At 37.8% G+C, this 21,492-nt stretch overlaps 1 protein-coding gene across 5 annotated transcripts in view; it reads left to right on the forward strand.

The window, feature by feature from the left end:
* The window catches only part of IMMP2L (inner mitochondrial membrane peptidase subunit 2), a 476,942-nt gene that overhangs the window by 354,430 nt on the left and 101,020 nt on the right, over positions 1 to 21,492 (forward strand). The gene's annotated exons all lie outside the window — the stretch shown is intronic.

Raw genomic sequence — 21,492 nt, forward strand, 5'->3', positions numbered from 1 at the left:
TTCCTGAAAAGCAACAGAAGTCTGAAATAGAAATGACTGGTTTGACTGCTGTGAATTTAATCTGGTTTATTTTCAGGTTTCTCAATAGCTGTTTTTTAAGCTGTTGTTGGTATAACTGGGAAGTTCCTTTGCACTAGCAGGGCAAAAGGCTGGGGTAGAAATCCTGCTTCATTCTTCCTCCTCAGTAACTCCACCGTTAGATACTTCTGATGTTGCTAATACTTTGTTTTTTCTCCATAAAGCAAGTGTTGTAGTATTTCCACAGTGATATAGCAGGTAGCTTTTTAGATGTGAGGATTATTTCGGACATACCAGCTAGCTGTATTGCTGGTTATTGCTTTCTGCTGACTTGCCGTAGTGAGGCACTGGTTGCAACTCATCAGGTGAGAAGCTGAAGAATGAACTGGGTATGCACTGCAGGAGAAAAGCACATAATGTGCTTTTATGCCTTAGGAATTTTCCCAGTAGGAGATAAGAAAGTATGATTGTCCCTCTCCTAAAACAGATATTAACTAATTCATTGACTAGGAGGAAGAGCTGGCAATTACCCGGCAGCGGCTCTGTTTCACTTTCCTATGCAACACTTCCCTATTTGCTCTCTCTCAAAGGCCAGTGCCATAGAAGAGAGCTCTAGAGTTGTCCTCTAAAGAAATTCACATGTACACTTTTCTGCTTTGAAGCAAATGTTTACAGGGGTTTTTGAGCTGTCACGTGTCTGTCAGATTATTTCTTTCTCTTGTAAAGATTCTCTGCTATGACAGGGAGAATGACTCACTGGGGATTATACAGTCCCACTTCCTTGCATAGCTAGGCATGAGGAATTAATTACAGTCTTAATGCTCAGGGGAAGTGTCAGATTATGACTGATGGGGAGTTGTGCTGGAGCAGCTCATCTGAAAGCAAGGCAGGGAAGGTTGGCTCCCCTTGCACTGTTGGGGAGTAGAGGTATGTGCCTTTTAAATGGCAACTGGGATAGGAGCCTCCCCCATCCCAGCCTCACCCTTCAGCAACATATGCAGACCCTTGATTGCTCCTCTGGTATATGCCAGTACTTCGTCCTTCACGCAGATGCATTCCCAGTGGCCATAATGCATCTCTCTCCGGGCAATGAAGAGGAGAGCGAGGGCCAACATCTGAGGTAGGAGCTCTTGCTGCTAATACTTGTGACTGGCTCGGTGTATGTGGCACCAAAACCACGTTATTATTCTCCTACCTCCTGTTCTGTTGTGATGTGCCTTTGTTCCTGTGGGAGAAATCCCTGAAAATCCCACTCATCTATGGCCTTGAAGAAAGAAGCCTGTGGAAATACACTGATATTAATAATAATAATATCAGTATTTCTGTTTTTCTGTTCGTGGTCCATTGCCCTTGGTTCTGACAAAACTGATTTTTTCCAGCGTTGAAAAACAAACATGAACAGATGGGACTGGGTATTGTACAGTAAAGTTATTAGAAAAGTGTATACAAATTATTTTCTCTTACTGTAACAGTAGTAACAGCTACTGATGGAAAAACTCAAGAGAAAAATTACAGTTAAAAACTATCTTTGTAAATAAAGCCATACGAGTGGTCAAGTAAGGAAGATATGGCCTTGTCTGGCACTCAGGAAATCTAAGTTTTGCTGAACAGCCATGTACAAATCAATCATTCTTCATTTTAGATCGGTATATTAAACACGGACAGTAGTGCTCGTTCTTCTCTACCTTTTGCCAGTTTCTATGGATAGTAAAGTCTACACAGAAGTTATATTATAGTCAATTATATTGTTTCCAGAACAAAATGACAAGCATACGAGGACCCTCATTTTGGTTAGGACCACTTTACTCTGTAAAGGGAACAAGTGTTACCATTCTTGCCGCATGTGGAACAAAATGAAGGAGTAACCCAGACTTCCAAGTGATTTTCCCATTTCCCATCAAGGCCCTTTCAAATGCTTTCCAAGAAAAGTGCCAGGGGAAATACATACCATAGTGTAACGGGCAGCTGCAACTTACTCAACTCACTGCTTTATCAGTACTAGTTTTAGCCATCTCCCTCTCTAGCTGATACGTTTATTCTTGTCTGTCACCTTTACCTGGTAGGTGTTTATGGCTGATGGACATTTTCTCTGAACCCAGGAACTGGTACAGGTCATCTGAGTCCTTTTTGTAATGTCAGTTTTTTCTACTTGATTGTAGTTGCTAGCCCAAAATAAGGGATTCAAAGTCTCTCCCTGAATGATCCTAGAAACCTGTCAGGGGGAAATATTTTTTCTTGTCCCAGACAATTTTTATATTTATCAAAAGATCCATTTGAAGTGCAGACTATTCAGACTGAATGAGTCTCCATTCCCCCCGCCCCCTCTGAAATCACTGGGGATACTCAGGCTATTTTCAGATTTTTTTTTTTTTTTAAATCAGGAAATGCACAGTTTCTGCACGATTTGCTGTATAAAATATATATTGGTTTTGGTGAAATTTTAACAATGGATGTTATTCACGGCTAACGTTCTCCACTCTCAGAGTGGTGAAAGACATCTGCTTCATCCTTATGCAAATGGGAAGGCAATTGAAATAGCAGACTTTCTGTGGGGACATGAAAACATTTTCTGCTGGGTTGATTCACCAACCTATGGAATCTGATATTAATAATCTAAAATTGAAATTTGTAATCTTTAAATAGATTAATTCTACAAATCATTAGACTAGAAGTCTTATTCTTGATCCTTTTGCTTTGCATGATGCCTATAAAATTTCAATTTTAAAATATATATTGACCAAAGGTAATGTCAATGTTCAAAGTAGTGTTCAAGGAGTGATACATTCCATGTTCATCCTTTTTTCTTCTTTCATGTACCTCTGATTCAGCTTTTGGTGATGACCAACTGTTTATGCTTTGCTAAAGCAGGCAGAGCCTGATACCCATCATTTCAAAATAAGTTTAGGAACATATACTTTGTTATGTTTTGATCCTAAATTATACATTTCTTCTGGCCATCGTAAGTAGAAACAGTTTTGATTTTGATTGATTTTTTTTTTCTTCTTTTCTGTGGTTTGTAAATAAGAATTTGGAGTTTTGTATCTATCTCAGGCTATTATGATTAGAAGTCTTTTCTGTGGCTTCCTGTCACTGTACTCTCACTTCTTGTGCTGGTTTTGGCTGGGGTACAGTTAATTTTCTTCATAGCAGCTGTTATGGGGCTCTGGTTTGGATTTGTGCTGGAAACGGTGTCGATAACGCAGGGCTGTTTCCGTCACCGCTGAGCAGTGCTCACCCAGAGCCAAGGGCTCTTCTGCTTCTCCCCCCACCCCACCAGCGAGGGGGCTGGGGGGCACAAGGGGTTGGGGGGGGACACAGCCGGGACAGCCGACCCCGACTGACCCAAGGGAGATCCCAGCCCGTAGGACGTCGTGCTCAGCAGATAGAGCTGGGGGAAGGAGAAGGAAGGGGGGACGTTGGGAGCGATGGCGTTTGTCTCCCCCAGTCCCCGTTGGGCGTGATGGAGCCCTGCTGTCCTGGGGATGGCTGAACTCCTGCCTGCCCATGGGGAGCGGGGAATGGATTCCTTGGTTTGCTTTGCTTGCGTGCACGGCTTTTGCTTTACCTATTAAACTGTCTTTGTCTCAGACCACGAGCTTTCTCACTTTTACCTTTTGGATTCTCTCCCCCAACCCAGCGGAGGGGAGTGAGCGAGCGGCTGTGTGGGGCTCAGCTGCCGGCTGGGGTTAAACCAGGACACTTCTTTTGAACCATCTGATCATGCTGATAGCACTTTTCTGTCCAGAAGTACAGCATGCTGGGATTCTCTGTTGTTATACAAAAATATATCTATTTTTTCCTACTCTCATATTGCAAGACATGTAAAGCGAAATCAGAAGTACTTCCTATGTAGCAGTTTGTGACTCAAAAAAGAAATACAAAATTTCCCCTACTTGCCAAGTATTTCTTAACGATACAAGCATCAATGAAGTGGTCAGCATACTTGTGTTCCTGCTGACATACAAGGCACTGACAAGGAAGTGCTGCTGTGACCAGACACAGGACTAGGTTCTCTGCTGGTGTTTAAAATGGTCAAACAATAATTCTGAAGGCTTTTTTAAGAATTAATATTGAATGAACATTTTCTTGGTTTAGTAACATTAAATGGAAAAACATACTTGGGGATAAGGAGAATGGGAGAAATACACCAGTTTAATGAGACATCAATTGACTCAATGCTGTGAGGTTATTGAATGCTGTGGAAGTATTAATGAGGACAACGGCCTTTCCTTTTGTAGGTGATTCAGATTATTTCTTTGAGGATCTTTGGTTTGAAATTTTTACTGCTTTGCAGGGTTTTCCTGTTAACACAGCAATATAAATTCCTGTGTTGTGAGAAAAAAAGAAGCTATTATTAACGTCTACTCCTAAGAGCAAAGATCAGCTTTCTAAATCATTTTAGGCTTCATGAAGCACTTCTTTACTATTGTCCAATACTGGACTGTGTGTAATTGAGCTCTTTCAGAAAAAAATGTTTAAAAACGGGTGCTTGTGGCAAATAGTAGGCTGCTCTGAAAAGTATTAGACTATTCCGAAATTAAGCGTTTCTGTTTATTAGGTTTCCACTGTTGATCTAAATTGTAATACCAGAGCTGAAAAACTAACAAAATATTCAGCAAATATAGGGCTGCCTTAACAGGCTAGGAATATAAACCCCCTAAAGGATACTGTCAGTTCTTGCTTCTTGAGACATGATTTTAAAGATGGACACGGAGAGAGGTTAAAGAGAAAAAACAACAAAAACAATGTTGATGGAGCAGTTGCCTGACATTGGCAGCTGAAAACATGAGAAATCTTCAGTTTGCAGAGGCTGAGGGGAGAAATACCTAAGGTTTACAAAACCGTGAAAGCAGTGCATGAGCTGAATTGTTCACCAAATCCCACAATAGAGAAGCTGGGGGCACTTGACAAGACTGGTGGGAGATTGGTCTATAACAGACAAAAGAAAATACTTCTTTATACAGCAGATAGTGAACTTCTGGAATTTGTTGCCCCAGGAGACTGTGAAGGCAGACAGTATTAGAAGGTTCAAAAATGGGTTAGAGAAATTCATGGATAACAGATCAATACATGGATGCTAAAAGAAGTAGACAACAATGTACGATCAAACACCTCTGGTACCATAAATCTCGATGCTCATGGAGAGTTCCCAGGCTAACATGCTTTTCCTCGGCACAGTCTGCTTTTGCAATTGTTTGGAGACGGACTATAGGGCTATGTGGACTGCTGCTCAGACCCAGAAATAAAGCATTTCTTATACTCTTCATAAAAGATTAATGATGAGTATGCTTTTTGGATATACCGTAATGTTATCTGAAACTTAAACAACAAGAAATATGAGTATCTATTTTAGATATGAATCTAATATCAAGAAAATAGTTTGCGTGATGCTTACTTCAAATTATAATTGTTTATTTCAGTAATAATAATTCTTAGTAGAAACCTCCTACAAAATGTCTCATTTTAAGAATAAAAATACTTGAATATTTGTTTCATTCATGCTTATCACTTACTTTTTTCACTTAAAGTAATCATCCAGTTACAATAAGGGACAGAAATCACTGTTCACTCTGGCTGATTACTCACTTGCTTTACAGGATTGTAGTGCAAGACAAAAATTTTCGTCAGTGGAAGGAAATAGAAAAATTCAGCACATAGATTGCTCAAGGTGGCTATGCTAGCCCTCTGAATAAACATGTATATGTTCAGATGGTCATGCGCACACCTGTATTTATAATATCTTGAAATGTGAAAAAGAGTTTTTTCTCTCATTTTTCTTTCAGCTAAGATTAAAAATAGGAGGAAGAACCTGAATCTTGCATTAATGTTTAGACAGTTGGCTAGAAATTAAAACCAGCTGTTGTGTGCTATGATCTCTACATTCTTTATTCATACTAACTGTCAGGCATGAAGGCACTAACATCATTTATTTAATGAGTTTAATTAGAATTGTGAAGAAATCATGGAATTAGGCACCTGTGACTTTAGTTACAAAAAAGTGCTTAGAGACACCCTTTTTAAAATTTGAAAACTGAAGTCACTGGTATTATTTCAGTCTTTTTATTCAGTAATTTATGTCTACTACTTGAAATTGTTTCAGGGGTCTCTTTGGAGCCATGTGTATCAGCCACAAGTAAATTGACAGACTTTCATTTCAAGCAAAACTCCTCTTTTATCCACCTTGCCTTGCTTGAACTTTTGAACAAAATGTTTTGAATAGACACACTTTGACTTCAACTTGGATAATCCTGGAATACATGAATCCCTCAACGCTTCAATTTGTGGAAGGTCATAGGTTTTTGTTCTAGACCAAAATTACCTGGGGTGCGACACTGCAATGAGGTCTGTGGACGATAAGGAAAGAAAATACGACGCCTCACTACTCCCCAGGTGGACCCAGGTATTGTGAGCAAGGTGGGCATACAAGGAGCCAGGTAGTTGTTACTATCCAGCTTTGGCTTATTGACATGTGGTAGTAGGAGCCTTCCTGGGAGATTTGGAGGCTCCATACTCAAGGAAAGGTAAGATGTCCAGGCAATCAAGGTTAGTCAGCCATGTGCTTTGTGGGCATTTTCAGTGAGAGCCTGAGGCACCATCAGGTGTCCGTAGGGACACAGAGAGTCATGTCAGATAGCATGGTGAGCTGAAGACAGGTTGGATGTAGCCAGTGAATGAGAATTGAGCACGTTGTCATATAGTATTTTGTCCAGCAACAATTACATATTATCAGTGCAGGTTTATTATGGACAGGCAGTAACCCATTGCTGGTTGCTTAAATTTTCTCGTAACATGCAGTTCGGGATTTTTTTATTAAATTTGGTTAATGTAGCTGTGATGGGGAAGATGCTAAACACTCTTCATTTTTTATAAAATTGACCTGTAACTTTCACTGAATGTTTCCCAATAAAAATAAAAATGAAACCTCTGTTCAATCACATGATTTTGTAGGGCTGGTCAGGAAAAAGTAGCTGAAATATTTTACAAACTAAAATACAATTTTTGTAAAGACTTCCCTGATAAAGGCTCCTGAAAGTGACATATTTTTTCACTTGAAAGTTTGTTTTGGAATTATTTAAATGCTGCTTCAGAGAAGTCGGTATTACAACTGTCTTATTATATTTTGGGTTTTATTTGCATATTGATTGGCACTACTTTCACCATGTTTCAAGGCATTTCAGTAGTAGTAATTTATACTATGTTACACACTGGTAATGCTGAAAAAAAGTCACGCTTGGAAATTTCTTTAAAAAAAATATTTGTTGGCAATTGCAGATTGTATTATAGGTCACTTCAACTTTCCATGAATACAAATATCCTTTAAAATAAGGTTGATATATAAACGGAGGTTGAATTTCATTGTATCTATACAAAAGATGGGAAACCTCAAAGGATGAAGAGTCTTGCAATACTGTAATTTGAAAGTTCAGTCTGAAAGAGCATCACCAGTTCCAAAGTAGGTGTCTTCTGCAGTCTGATCTACATAGATGTGCTCATATCTTTTAATAGAAGCCGTATGAAACCTGTTGTTTTTTAGATCTTTTGAAGCAAGTTTTTCAGGTTAAAATTGGGCAAGTCTAAATCCAAACCAAGCTTTTATGACAACAACTATTGTTGCAGGAGGCAAAGATTGAAAATAAATGAATAAATAAATAAATAAACCCCCTTCTTTCTTGCATTTAGTCTATTTTTGAAATTTCAGGAAAGCTTGTGATTAATGTTATGTGAAATTTCATATTGTTCTTAGTTTCCATTATATTTCCCAAATTAGGACCAGTGTCACATTACATTTATAAAGTCTATTCTGACTGTGTAACTCTTTTTCCTTGATTTTCCATCAGTTATTTCGGATTTTTTCTCAGCAGAAAGTATCATTCTGATTTCTAACACATCTTCATTACTCTTCAATAAGTTTTCTTACATATTTGAGGTTTAAAAATTGACATATTTGGGAGTTTTAAAACTAACAATCTTAATTTGTATCAAAAATATACATTTATTTAATAATACAGGGTTAATATTTTTTATGGCTTACTTGCAAGATTCTCAATTATCTTTGATAGTAGTGTCCTTTAAAAAAGAAAATGCACTTTTAAAGGAAAAGCAATAAAAGGCATCTTTTCATATTTTTTCCTAACAAACTTTAATAGAAGGAAACATGTGAAGTTTCAGGCTTCCATTGTACAGAGAATAACAACTCTCCCCTTTCCATAAATTAAAAAAAAAAATACATCCTGAAAGCACTTACTAAGTTAAGGTTCCACATTTTGTATATGCTGCCTAAAGCAGATTAGGAAATTTTAATACCTTTAGTTAGTGCTAAGCAATAAAGAAGGTATAACAATTAGCTTCTGTGTGAGAGGTGTGTGGGTGGGGAATTATTTCTTACAGTTGGAGCTAGGCAGAGATATTGCCAGACTCTTTTAGCAGTCACAAGTCTACAAGAATCTGATTTTAACTGAGACAGCTATTCACAATGCTGATCTTCTTACAAGGTTCCAAAAAACCCCCAGATGGGGTATTGTTCTTTGTGATGTGTTAAAACTTCTTTTAGCAGTTGCAAATGCCATTCTGACACGAGAAACTGCAAAATCTCTCTTCACTATTTATTAAATAAGCTCTACAGAGTAATGGATCTTAGTTTTTTCTCGGTCCTGAGTAAGTTGTTCTAGAGTCTTTGTAGAGCAGATAACTTACAAAAAGTATTTTGAAAGGCCCTTTTACATCAGCAAGCAAGTATGTTGTCAGTCTTAGGAGGACTGGTTAGGTTGTGCTGAATGTTAACAGATCTATCTGGTGCTTCAATAGTACTTTCATTTGTATAGCATGGTGCCCTGTTTCAGGCTCCGTGGGCTCAGTAAAATCCAGACCATCTGAATCTCAGCTAAATGCAGACTTGTTGCTATCAGTCCCACTTCTGTCCCAGCCAGACGTACTCCAACAGTTGGTACTCCAACAGTTCTTTGCTACTTTATTATAAGCAGCTACATGTGGACAGAAGTGCCAGGTAGTTTAGCAGACAATGCCTAGACACCAAAATAGATGCAGTCAAGAACACCACTAACTTGTAAAGTCTGAGGGGGGGGGTTGACCCCACTCTTCCTTATTGCTGGAGAATGCCATAATCACCAAGCTGTAAGTGCTCATGGTGACGTTGTGTCCCCGTGCTCACCTCCAGGAGGTGAGGCAAGGATTGAAAGAGCTGGTTGAAATTTAATTGGAAGAGATTCAGAAGGAGAGCAGGCAACAAAGAGAGAGTGGTTCTAGTCTAGTTGTTAGCGCACCCTTGCTGGAGGGGGAAAAAGGCCTGATTTGTGATCAACCCAGAAGGGTTTGTCTCTGTTTTGATGCAGTAATATCGTATTATAAAATGGATACCTACATCAGAAGTCTAGAATGACACCTCTATGCAAGCAAGTCTTTTTGTCCTTGATTGCATAGTTTTCCCTGGGTGTGCAATTATCTAGCCTCAACAGTTGGGCTTGACTTTTCTCTTCATCCTCTGCCTATGTCTAGTGGCTGGGATTCAAACAACCTTAAGTTGAGGAGGATCCAGGAATCAGAATACAGGAGTTTTACCCTCTAGCCCAGTAACCTCTAGCAGTGATGAAGAGGCACTGCTGCTGTGACCGCCTCTATCACCACTTTTCGAAAAAAGAGAGCTACTCCCCATTCAGCATTTCCTCAGAAGAGGAACAGGCCAATGGTGTTCTCCAAGGCAGTAGATGCCGTGATTTTCCCCTTTGGGATACAAAGAATTTTAAAAACTTTTTTCTCTCCTCCCCTCCTCCTCCTCTCACCTTTACACGCACAGAACACATTTTTTGGAAGGCTGGCATGGCCAGCAACCTCCACCCTGAGGCTGACAAAACACACAGGACAGGTAACCAAAGGTCAGGCTACAGCCTCTCCCTTGACAGTTTCTGTGGCAGAAGAACTGCTAAGGGAGAGGAGTTGAGTGAGGAGAAAAAGTGAGTTCAAGCAAGAAGAGCTTCATAGAGAGCTTTATTTAATACTTGCAGATTCTGCAGGCTGGAGATTAACTGCTGAGTCAACTTCTAAGTTCCACAACTTTTAATCTAGAAAAAAGTTGGACCATCTCTTTTCTTAGGTTAGCGTAAGTGTTACTGAGAGGAAAATTTCTACATCGGTTACTGAAAGAGGGAAAAAGGAAAGTATTGCTGCAGTATGTCATTAAGACCAAACCATCAAGTATGTATATCAGGTGAAATCTTGGTCTTGTTTACAGTACTATAAGTCTCAACTGTTCACTTCAAAACAATTGTCTTCCATTCCTTCAAACACATCTAAAGCTAAAATTTTATCCAGAGGTTTTCCCAGCTGATTCAATATTAATAAAAAGGGGATGTGGGGTGCAAGAATTAATCTTTCTGGTAGCAGTAGTTTTTGGTCTTTATTTATCCTCCCATTCTTACAGGTACAAAAATTCCAATTTGACAATGATGGTAGGGTTTGGTAATTTTACTTAGATGACCTAGAATAACTAGTAAGTTTTTACCCTGGTAAAATTACAAGGCTAATGATAATGAATCTAACAAATGATTCCCATCTAATATATGATGTAATATTGTTAATAGCTCTTAATGATATTAGCAAAAACCTGTCATGTTAATTATCAATATAATTTAGTAGAGAAATGTGAGAAGGTAATGAAATGATACACTCATTTGGTTAATGGGACTTTTATCAAAAGAAGCAAACTGAATAATTTTCATAATCTTAACTTGAAAGGGCACAGTGTTGGCAGTTGGAATTAGACAGATTCGCAAGTGAAAGACTGTAGTAGAGAAAAATAAGATATCGTATGTTTTCTTTTTGCTGAATCAGTAAGCTAGTTAGCCATTTAAATGAAGTGAATGCAACAGATGAGATGTTGCTCTTTTTTTCAACACAAAATTACTGTTTTGTTTTTGTTTTAATTTATCCTGAAAATAATAATGGTTCTTCTGATTAAGAGAATGTGTGGAGCAAAAGAATGCAGTAGTTTCAGTATCTCAAATGGGAGTGACAGATTTGTGTAAAAGCATGTAAGAATATTTATATTCACGTACATATTGTATATGCAGTTGTCTTTAGATAATATCCAATGTTGAACAAATTGCAAAATATATATTGATATCAAATTTAGAATTTTCTAATACTTGTTTTAAATAAAAATACTCTCAATACAGTTAGAGGCAGTAATACAAGTTTTATATGGAGACAAACTTTTTAGTAGGGCCTCTTGCAATAGGAGAAGGGGCAATGGTTTTAAACTAAAAGAGGGTAGATTTAGACTAGATATAAGGAAGAAATTTTTTATGACAAGGGTGGTCAAACACCAGAACAGGTTGCTGGGAGAGGTGGTAGATGCCCCATCCCTGGACACACTCAAGGTTAGGTCAGACGGGGCTCTGAGCGACCTGATCTAGTTGAAGATGTCCCTGCTCATTGCAGAAGGGGTTGGACTAGATGACCTTTAAAGGTCCCTTCCGACCCAAACAGTTCTATGATGCGGACCTTGAAAGGAATATGGTCCTTGAACAGGTATTCCACAGTATCACCTCTGCAGTATTTTGCTATAGGTTTGATCAATTTGGAAAAAAAAAGGAAGACCAGATCCTGAATTTATCTGTGTGATTTCAAATACAGGTTAGCAGAAATCATCCATAGTTTAATTAAAAATTCACCAAAATGACATTTTCCTAAAAGGGTTAAGGAGAGCTGCCGTGGAAAGGATCATAAAATGAGAATGCTGTTAGTACTAGAACAGATGAAACACATGCAGGGAAAATAAAGTGGCACACAATATGAAGAGAATAGTGTAGAAGACCCAAGAACAAAAGCACACACAAATGTTACAGGAAAAAGGGATAATGTCATCTGTGGGAGCGAAGCTACTGCTAGTTGATCATTCTTAGCAGTAGGAGGAAAATGAGTTCTGCTTTGCAGGAACAAGCAATATTAAATGCTTGAGGTAGCCCCATGGCTCCTGACTATGTAAGCAAAACTCTCAGGAATAGAGGGAAATTCCTGCGCTAAGTGTTATTTGCATGGTGATCTGCAGTGGTCTTTTCCGTAGTTTCTGAAGGGACATGGGACAAGTTGAAAAAAATACGGAAAGGCAACGTGAGGCTGGAAATGGGAATCATAAAAATTGACTGCAAATGAATACAAAGAAATTCTACCTTAAGAGAAATTATTTCCTCAAAATTCAGATCGCCTGGCATTGCTGGTCGATACTGCTGCTGCAGCTCTGCTATTCACAAGACCTAGAAAATAACTTCTGGTAGCTGTAGCTTTTTCAGCTCAACTCACAGAATGCTTGCCTGTGTAACAGACCTTTGTGGTCATGGAATCATTTAGGTTGGAAAAGACCTTTAAGATCATCGAGTCCAGATGTGTATATTCACACCCAGTGATGTGAATATATATGTATAGGTGAAAGTATCAAATGAGGAGCAAAACCCAGGCCCTCGATATGCAACATATCTTTAAAGCACAGAGTAGAATATGTAAAGAAGATAAAATACGATCTAGAAATGTTACCACCTCATATAGTTATTGTCATGATTAAATGAAATTATAGCTCTGGGAAAAATTCTTAGTGAATTGTGGAAATAATGAAAAACTTCTCCAGAAAGAGATATATGGAGAAGCAGCACATTGAGATAAAGAGCATATTGTATCATATACATTGATCGTATAAAGCAATAGCAGCTCCATAGCTGCTTACTCATTAAAAAACTTGAGTGTTTTCAGGATATACTGAAAATGCAGGAAAGGAAGGAAGAAACAGAACATAAAAATGAATTGTGTTTAAATTAGCCTTGAACAGAAATTTGAGCAATTATTTGCGAAATTATGTGATATTAAGACAGTTAGAAGCAATGATTCCACCTTCCTTTTGCAGTCTAAGTCTTTGGTGTGTTTTCATCAACTATATCTGGATTCAAAGGTATGATTAACATCTTTTGCTGGGAAACTGATCTGTCAAGGATACCTTTGCTCATAGCAATGATCCCATAAATTCTGTGATTCTCATAAGCAATGATCTCTCATCTTTTCTCTCTTATAATTATTTCTAGTCTCTTCTCTGTTACAGTGCTCTGTCTGGTACAAAATGGGGTGTAATCAAGAGAACTCCAGGCTTGAAATGAGGCTAATATCTCTAGTGGATGAGCTGCCTTGTTCTTTGTCCTTTCAATCATTTTATCATTTTAGACAAATATGCACAATACTGGCATGTACATTTATTTCATTAGACGGCTAGAATAAGTGGAAGAAGTTTTGCAGAAAGGCCTTTAACATTGTGTTTTGGTTTGTGTGGCGGGGTTTTGGTAGCGGGGAAAGGGGCTGCAGGGCCGGCTCCTGTGAGAAGCTGCCAGAAGCTTCCCCGGCTCCGAGTTGGACCCGCCTCTGGCCTAAGGCTGAGTCCATCAGCTATGGTGGTAGCGCCTCTGGCAGAACAGATTTAAGAAGGGGAACCGTTAGTGAGTAGTGGGATTGGAATGTGAGAGGAACCCCTCTGCAGATACCGAGGTCAGTGAAGAAGGAGGGGGAGGAAGTGTGCAGGAGGAGAGGATGCCCCCGCAGCCCGTGGTGAGGCAGGCTGTCCCCCCCAGCCCACGGAGGGGAGCGGGGGGAGCAGAGGCCCACCTGCAGCCCGGGGAGAGAGGAGCCCATGCTGGAGCAGGGGGATGCCCCCCAAGATGGCCACCACTCCATGGGAAAGCCCGCGCTGGAGCAGTCTGTGCCTGAAGGACTGCAGCCCGTGGAAGAGACCCACGCTGGAGCAGTTCATGAAGAACTGCAGCCTGTGGGAAGGACCCACGCTGGAGCAGTTCATGGAGGACTGTCTCCCGTGGGAGGGACCCCACGCTGGAGCAGGGGAGCAGTGATGAGTCCTGCCCCTGAGGAGGAAGGAGCAGCAGAGACAACGGGTGATGAACTGACCCCAACCCCATTCCCCGTCCCCCTGCGCCCCTTGGGGGAGGAGGGAGAGAATTCAGAAATAAAGTTAAGCCCAGGAAGAATGGAATGGTGGGGGAATGTGTTTTAAGATTTGGTTTTACTTCCCATTATCCTGTTTTGATTTGATTGGTAGTAAATTAAATTGATTTTGTTTTTTCCCCCAAGTTGAGTCTGTCTCTTGCCTGTGACCATAAGTGGTGCGTGATCCCTCCCCGTCCTTGTCTCAATCCATGAGTTTTCCTTGTATTTTCTCCTCCCCATCCCACCGGGCCCAGCAGCGGAGGAGCAAGCGAACGGCTTCGTGGTGCTTTGTTGCCGGCTGGGCTTAAACCATGACACATTGTTGGCATTTTCATTTACAGATTTAGCAATAACAAAAGACCAGTTATTTTACAAAAGAAAAAAATTCAGTTACTGAAAGTCTTGAAGGCAAAATCAGATGAATCTCATTAATAAAATGGAAAGTTTGGTAGGCAATCTTGTATATTAATCTGTATTATTTGCAGTACTTTCATCCAAATACGGTAATAATGCTGCCATATACTGTGAAATGAAACAAGTATAAATAATATGTTGTCTGGACTTGATTAACTGTAAATAGTGTTAACTTAAAAATCTTGTTATACGAACTATCAACTATATTTTATAAAGTGTTTAAAAGTTTTTCTAATTCAATTTTTGTTTCTATAGCTAGCTGGTACTCAGACAAACATGTTTAATCTAATTGATGTAGTTTAATTAGGTGGTAGTTTGGTGTGCCTTAAGAAAAAGTGAGATGACATAAATAATGAGACCCATTTTAAAGGTGGCAGAGGACTGCATTGAGGAAGAATATATGGGGTCAGAAGTTAGTCATATAGTTTAAGAAACCTGATTTTATTTTAATGTTTATGTGATGTAGGTCATTTGTATTTTCATATATCTATTTCACTTTATATATAAAATAGATAAAAAAATAGATAGGTCAGAATGAAGCTTGCAGAGAATTAAGTGGTTCGTGAAGTCATATGTAAAAAAAAAAAAGCTATTAATATACAAGTGGATGTACAGAATAGATTTCCATACTTTCCTAACTTTCCCTTTTGGTGGGGGGAGATAAGTCTTTGACAAGATAAATTTATCATGCTAAACTTTGAAGAGTAGCTTCTCTACCTGTTTGTAATGTGGCACTATAAATAATTTCTCCCTATCACTGACATGTGTGCATCAAAGTTATCTTCATTCCCATTTTTATAAAAGCAGAGTGCTTTTTGGATGGCAGCATTTTAGAACACTTGACTTAGGCTTATATGTTTACTCACATGAAGTTCTTTTTGCCTAGTCATATGTCTGTGAAACTAGCAGTATGTAGTAATTATAATACATAACAAAAATATCAAATATTTTGTAATGCAAGTATAATTTATAAAGCACATCTTGACATAAAATAATGGAAGCTCTAAATTAACAGTGCATGCTCAAGATGTCAATTAATAGTGAATTATTCAATAATCACTGCATTAATTACTGCTTGAAAGCCTAAAGGTTGTACTTCCCCATATTTCAAACTGGGTCATCACATTGGTATCTTCTGGCCTTAGAATTAATATTCTCAGTTCTCATTGCTCTGCCAATGTAGTATAAATAAAGCCCTACTGAAAATGAGATCTAGGTTCTAGCAACTCATATAAAGGACAGCTGCATTAGTAATACAAAATTTTGCACGACTACATTTCTTCTGGTTTCAAAATGTTATGGCGTAATTGGCCGCATTGCGCTGTCCTACAAAATAGTGATAAAATCACATTTGTATACCTCACTCAGTGTGATATAGCCATCTGGTAGAAATATAGTTTAAAAGCTACCTGATGCAATACATGATGCATGCTTTTTAAAATTTAACTAACTTTCACACAGCAGGTAATTGGCAAAAAGTATAAATATCGTTATCTGATTAGACTGCTTTTTAATTTAAGTTGAAAGCCAGTAACTTTCCTGAATACTGTATGTTTTAAAAGTGATTAACTGCTATTTTGAAGAAGCTGGTGAAGCAAGTAATGGCTAAATAATTATTTTGTTTAGAATGACATGCTTTATGAGAAATTATCTAATTAATAAAACAGTGTTACAAACATCTCCCGTACTTTCCATATCAGACTTCTACTTATTCTTAGGACTGCTGAGTCATAGGAACCTGCACTGGTGCATCAGTTTGGTAGGAATGCTTTAGCTGGGAAAAAAGAGATCCCATTTGCAGTTTGGCATCTTGCTTGCTTTAAACTGCTTAGTTTATTTATTACAAAAGGTTGTGTTTTTTTCATATTTCTGTTCAAATGAGGACACCAGTAAATTAGTCCTCATTTTTCCTGAAACTTCAAAATCTTTCCTTGCAAAAGGTGAAACCTACAACGTTAAGATGCTCAAAAATTCGCCCAAGTACAGGCAAAGGAAATCTCTGCCTCCTTAACGGCTGCTCCTAATCTCGCTGAGTCAGTCTCTTGTTTCAGATTCTGTCATTTCTGTCGTTCCGGTGTGTCTTCTTTTGGGCATTCCCTTCTCAATATTTCAGATCTGGCAATGCGCCAGAAGCAGCATCCCAAGGACGAGGTCTGCTCCAGCACTTTCCCAGTACTCAGCTCGGATGCATATTTTAAAGTTGGGCCTCTCAATAATTGACTGATCTGCAACTTTTAAGGAAAACGTGTTTCAGCTCTGAGGCAAAAGTTAATAGCTGCACACAACTGGAGAACATTCCCTAACCTATTGACATACTCTTATGCATAGTCTGTTAACCTGCCCTTCAGAAAAAAAAATTTTAGTTGCTTCACATACATAACCCTGTCTTCTAAAAGCAGCTGATTTGAATGACAGCTTGTGGTCAAAGGAATACAGTGTATGTAAGGGAAGGATTAAAGTAAAAAGACACAGGTGGCTGTATGTGTGTGTTGGAAGAGGAAAAGGAGATTTCTTAGGGGCTGGAAGGTGTTTGGTGTCACGTGGAAGATTCCCTGTGGTGATACTAATACAATTTACATGGTATATTACAATAGGGTTCATGTCTTGGGATCTGGGTGTCACCTGAAATTGAATATCTTACTATTTTTTCATTCTGTGAATTTGATGAAGATGTATGTACGTGGAAAACGTACATGTACAGCAATTTATGTTGTGTGGAAAAAGTTGCTCTTGAAGTATGATGGAGACTACCTATTTTACAAGAGAGTTTGTATTTGTTTATTCTCTCCTGTGCAAACAGAGGAAATTATCTACAGTGTCTGTTTCCTGATGACACCAAAAGGTATGCAGATTGCTGAGACCTTCCGATTTCTCAAGGTCAAATCAAACTGAAGGCAATCATTGCTCATCCAACTTAGCTGAGCCAAGTTGCTTGCTTTGGCACTGGTACCACATCCTACAAAAGCAGATTTTTCTTGCTTGTGGGCAGGTGGTTGGAGTACCATATAGAGCTCATTTTTGACTGTCAAGATTGAAATTATTTCTTAGCCAAGGATAGATATAAGTACATCTGTTAATTATTAAATCATGGAGAAAAAAAAAAACCTTTGCAAAGGTTCAAAATGTACCTCAGATGTAAGAAAAAAAATATCAGAATTTCAGACCAATTTCTGTAAAAATTACTAAAAAGATAAATATAATTCCATTACATTCTGATCAAGAAAATTATTGCAACTCTCATAGACTCTGTTCTTGAGCTAGTGAGAGTTTAACTACGGTTTGAGCAACAGTAGCATGGGTGATTATTACTAACCTGTCAAAGACTTCAGTAAAGCCTGAAATATTTTTTTGCACACACCAATATGGTTTTTATCAGAATACTATGTATCGAAACCCGGGTATTTTAATGTCTTTGCCTGTGCTATTCCTAAAGTGAACCTTTAAAATGGGAAGGGTATGAGATTTTAAACAGTATTTATTTATTTTTACTTCAAAGATAGTAGGTTTCAGAAAGTGAAAGACTACTCTTTAATAGTAGAGGTTTTGTGAAATTTAGAAGATTGTTCAGTAATTATAACTCATGCTAATGAACTAGATATGAAATTAACAAATACTAAGTTAATTATTACTTGCACCAATTGTTCTCCTAAGAATTCATTCAGACGTCTTCTAATTTTAATTAAATACTTCATGTGTGAGAGCTAACAAAGAGGTCAAGATTACAGGCAAAGTCAGAGAAGTGAGACTAAGAAAGAAAAATATGTTTTTCCATTACTTTCAAAATATCCAGTACATTATTAACTGCATTTCTTTTGTAGCAAAAGCCTCTCAGAAGGAGTTGATGTAAAATTCCTGATGAGCTAATTGTGCTTTTAATTGATATCTGGCTTGAGGATTTTAAGTTTTGTTGTTGTCATTGTTGAAGAGTGCTACTAGCATTCCAAGGTAATTTTTCACTTTATATTGTATTAATTTTTCACAGAAGTATCAATCATTATACTTAAAACTGTTAAATATTTACATGGTCCTAAATCTAAAAAGTGGATGGCAGTTGCTTGCAAAGCTATCCTTAAGAAAAAGGATTGAGTCAACACTTCTCTTTCTTATCAGAAATGATGTTGTATAATTTGTGTTAGTAATTTGGCGTTGTAGGATTGCACAAAAAGATGGGTAATAGTTTTCTTTCAGCATGTCTAGCTAAAATGGTTAGCCAGTGAAATGAATGAATGGTACTTTGTACATTTAGAGCAAGAGCCATATTGCCAATGTAGCGCACACACGTGGTCTCCTCCTTGCAATTTAAGTCAGAGATTAAAGTGTTTAATTTCTGCAAGATTCATGTGAGAGAGGGGCAGTGTTATTGACTAATTTTGATTATGAGACAATTTGCGCCCTCTTTATAGGAGAGGAAACTACAAGTCTGGCTTTTTTTGTTCCTAAAAAAAGTCAACATAGTCTTTGCAACAGTAATTAAAAATAACCTACTGTCATTAACTGCATATGGCTTTCTGAAGCCTCTAGCCTGGTTTGCTTGCATGAATGGTTTATTGATCTGTTGTGAAGTAATTCAACAATGAAATTATCTTGAAAATTAAAAACAATATTAAGTAATGGATGATCCAATTTACTGTAACATGAGCTTATTGCTGCAGTTCGTTACTAATTCATGCAGGTAAAACCTCAAGTAAAACTCTGTTTTTAAATTTCACTTGCGTTCCACAGGACAGTTTTTTGCAGGAGTATTGCTAAAGTGAATGCAAAGTCCCTAGATAACTGTCCTATGCAAATACTACACTAATATTTTGAAGGAATTGTCTTAGAAAAATAGATTTTCTTGCCTCTCTTTTGTTCATGGGTATACAGGTACTGATTGTTTATGATATATCTTGACTTTTTTTCTATTGGACCTACATGTGGGAGAAATCTGATGATTTATATACCCTATACATGAAATGGCAGAAGGTTTACATTTATCTGCTGAGCTTACAGAGGGATTTATCCATGCAGTATCAGTCCTATCTATTAAAGTAGGTAATTAGAACTGCTGCTTCTGTTTCTTTTCCATTTCTTTTTTTCTCCCCTATTCCCTTAATACATTTATTAACATCATCAATTTTAATTCTATTTCCTCTAAGTCAAACCTTCTTGTGTACAATCATCTGCTTTTTCAATATGAGAATTTGTACATAATTCCTCTTTAATCACTGTAAGAGACTTTATTTTTGCATAATTGTAGAAATTTTTCTGGTTTATGACGGTTATTTCAAGAGTAGTAAAGAAATATGTATTTTCCTACGTTGTAGAAATAATAAAAAGAACCACTGATAATTACTGCATTCTGTAATCTGTTTCTTTTTGCCTTAGGCCTTAAAGAACACACTATACACCTGTGTTAAGCCTTTCTATTTTCACAGGGTCTCTGCAAACCTCTGCAAGACCTATCCACGCAGACCAAATTTTTTCCATTTTTGTTTCCAAATACTTATTGCAAAAGCTTTTTCTTTTCTTTTTTTTTTTTTTTTCCCTTCCTGTTAGTGATTTCCTAATCATGATAAAGGAGGAGATTATTTGGGGGTAGGAGATTGTGTCTGGTCTGAGATGGAGTCGCTGACTGGCATTTACCATATTATTTTCCTGACATTTATGAAGTAAACATGTCAGCAGAATTAACTTTCAAATCTTTTCACCCTTCTAGGTGAAATTCAGTCTTGTGCATGAAGTCTGTAAAGGTAGAAAACTTTATCACAATCTACTTTTCTATATTCAGGAAGATGAATGGAAGAGAAAACTAAAGATTTTTGGAGCTATTGTTTGCCTTTATCACTGATGGAAGATACTAATTTAATAATTTTCAGAGTGTCAAATCAGAACAGAATTAATGGCCAACTTCTCTCAACCTATATCTTAAAAAATGTTTCTAGTAAAATATAGTCTCATATGGTGTGTTATAAAAGAAATTATCAGTAGGCCAAAGCATTATGGAATCTCAAAACATAAATAATTTCACTCTCCAAACTGTATGTCATATTTCTTGGGGGAAAAAAAAGAGGAAGGAATTGCATAATTAAATTATTACAGAACTACTCTATGTGTTTAAGAAATCACATATTTACCAACTCAGGAAAGTTTTGTGGTTTTTTGTTGTTTTTTTTTTTTTTTTTTTTTTAACAGTTTAGGAACTCAGTCTTGAATACTGTGTAGTATGAAACCGTTCTAAAGAAAGATGAAAACTTTTCAGCTTCCAATGAAAGTACAGGTAGAACTTCCATTAGAATATAGTTCTGGCATGCTCATACTTTTAGCTGCCAGAAAAAGCTGTTTGAAAAAGCACTGGTTGGATTTTGTGTCTTGCAAAGTAAATAATTATTTTTATTTGACTAATAAAGTTAATAAATTGCACTTTTGAGGATTCCTTATTCATCTACTATTTCATGGTCTCCAGGTTATTAATTAGCTTGTCCTTATAACATCCTCCCCCGCCCCCCCCAGCCAAAAAAACCTCACCAAAACCAGTTTTCCCGTTTTGACTTGTGAACATCCCTGTTCAGTGCTGTTGCACAGTTCAGCTGAATCTCCTGGTGAAGGCGATTTTCTCTCTTCAGTTGATTTTCGTTAGTTCTGGAGTGTGCTCCTTCTGCTTGCTGCTTTAGGGGCATATCTTCCAAACAGTGAAAAGTGATGAGCAGCTGGAGGCAACAAGCTAGATCAAAAGTCTGTTTCTGTCTATGGACAGACTTGGTTATCCAAAACGAAATAAGAGGTATCACTATCCATAGTCCTGTCTGTAAATGCTTCATCATGGTAATAATTCAGTGTGTATGATCAAATCACTTCTCTGCATGAATAATTGCACAATAACAGATGCCATCTGAAAGAAAGCAAAAGTGTATGGTAGAAGGCAGACTGGAATTGTGAAAATGACAGCTACGCGGGAGCTAAATACAGGAATTTTGCATACTCTGCACCTCAGCTTTAGGACTTACCTGTAGTTTGTCATTTTTTGTAATATCAGGACATGCTGAGGCACTGCTTCACTGTGAATTTCTGTGCAGAATGGCTTGAATCATC

The sequence above is a fragment of the Aquila chrysaetos genome, chromosome 5, assembly GCF_900496995.4.
Source record: "Aquila chrysaetos chrysaetos chromosome 5, bAquChr1.4, whole genome shotgun sequence".
NCBI classification, from domain to species: Eukaryota; Metazoa; Chordata; class Aves; order Accipitriformes; family Accipitridae; genus Aquila; species Aquila chrysaetos.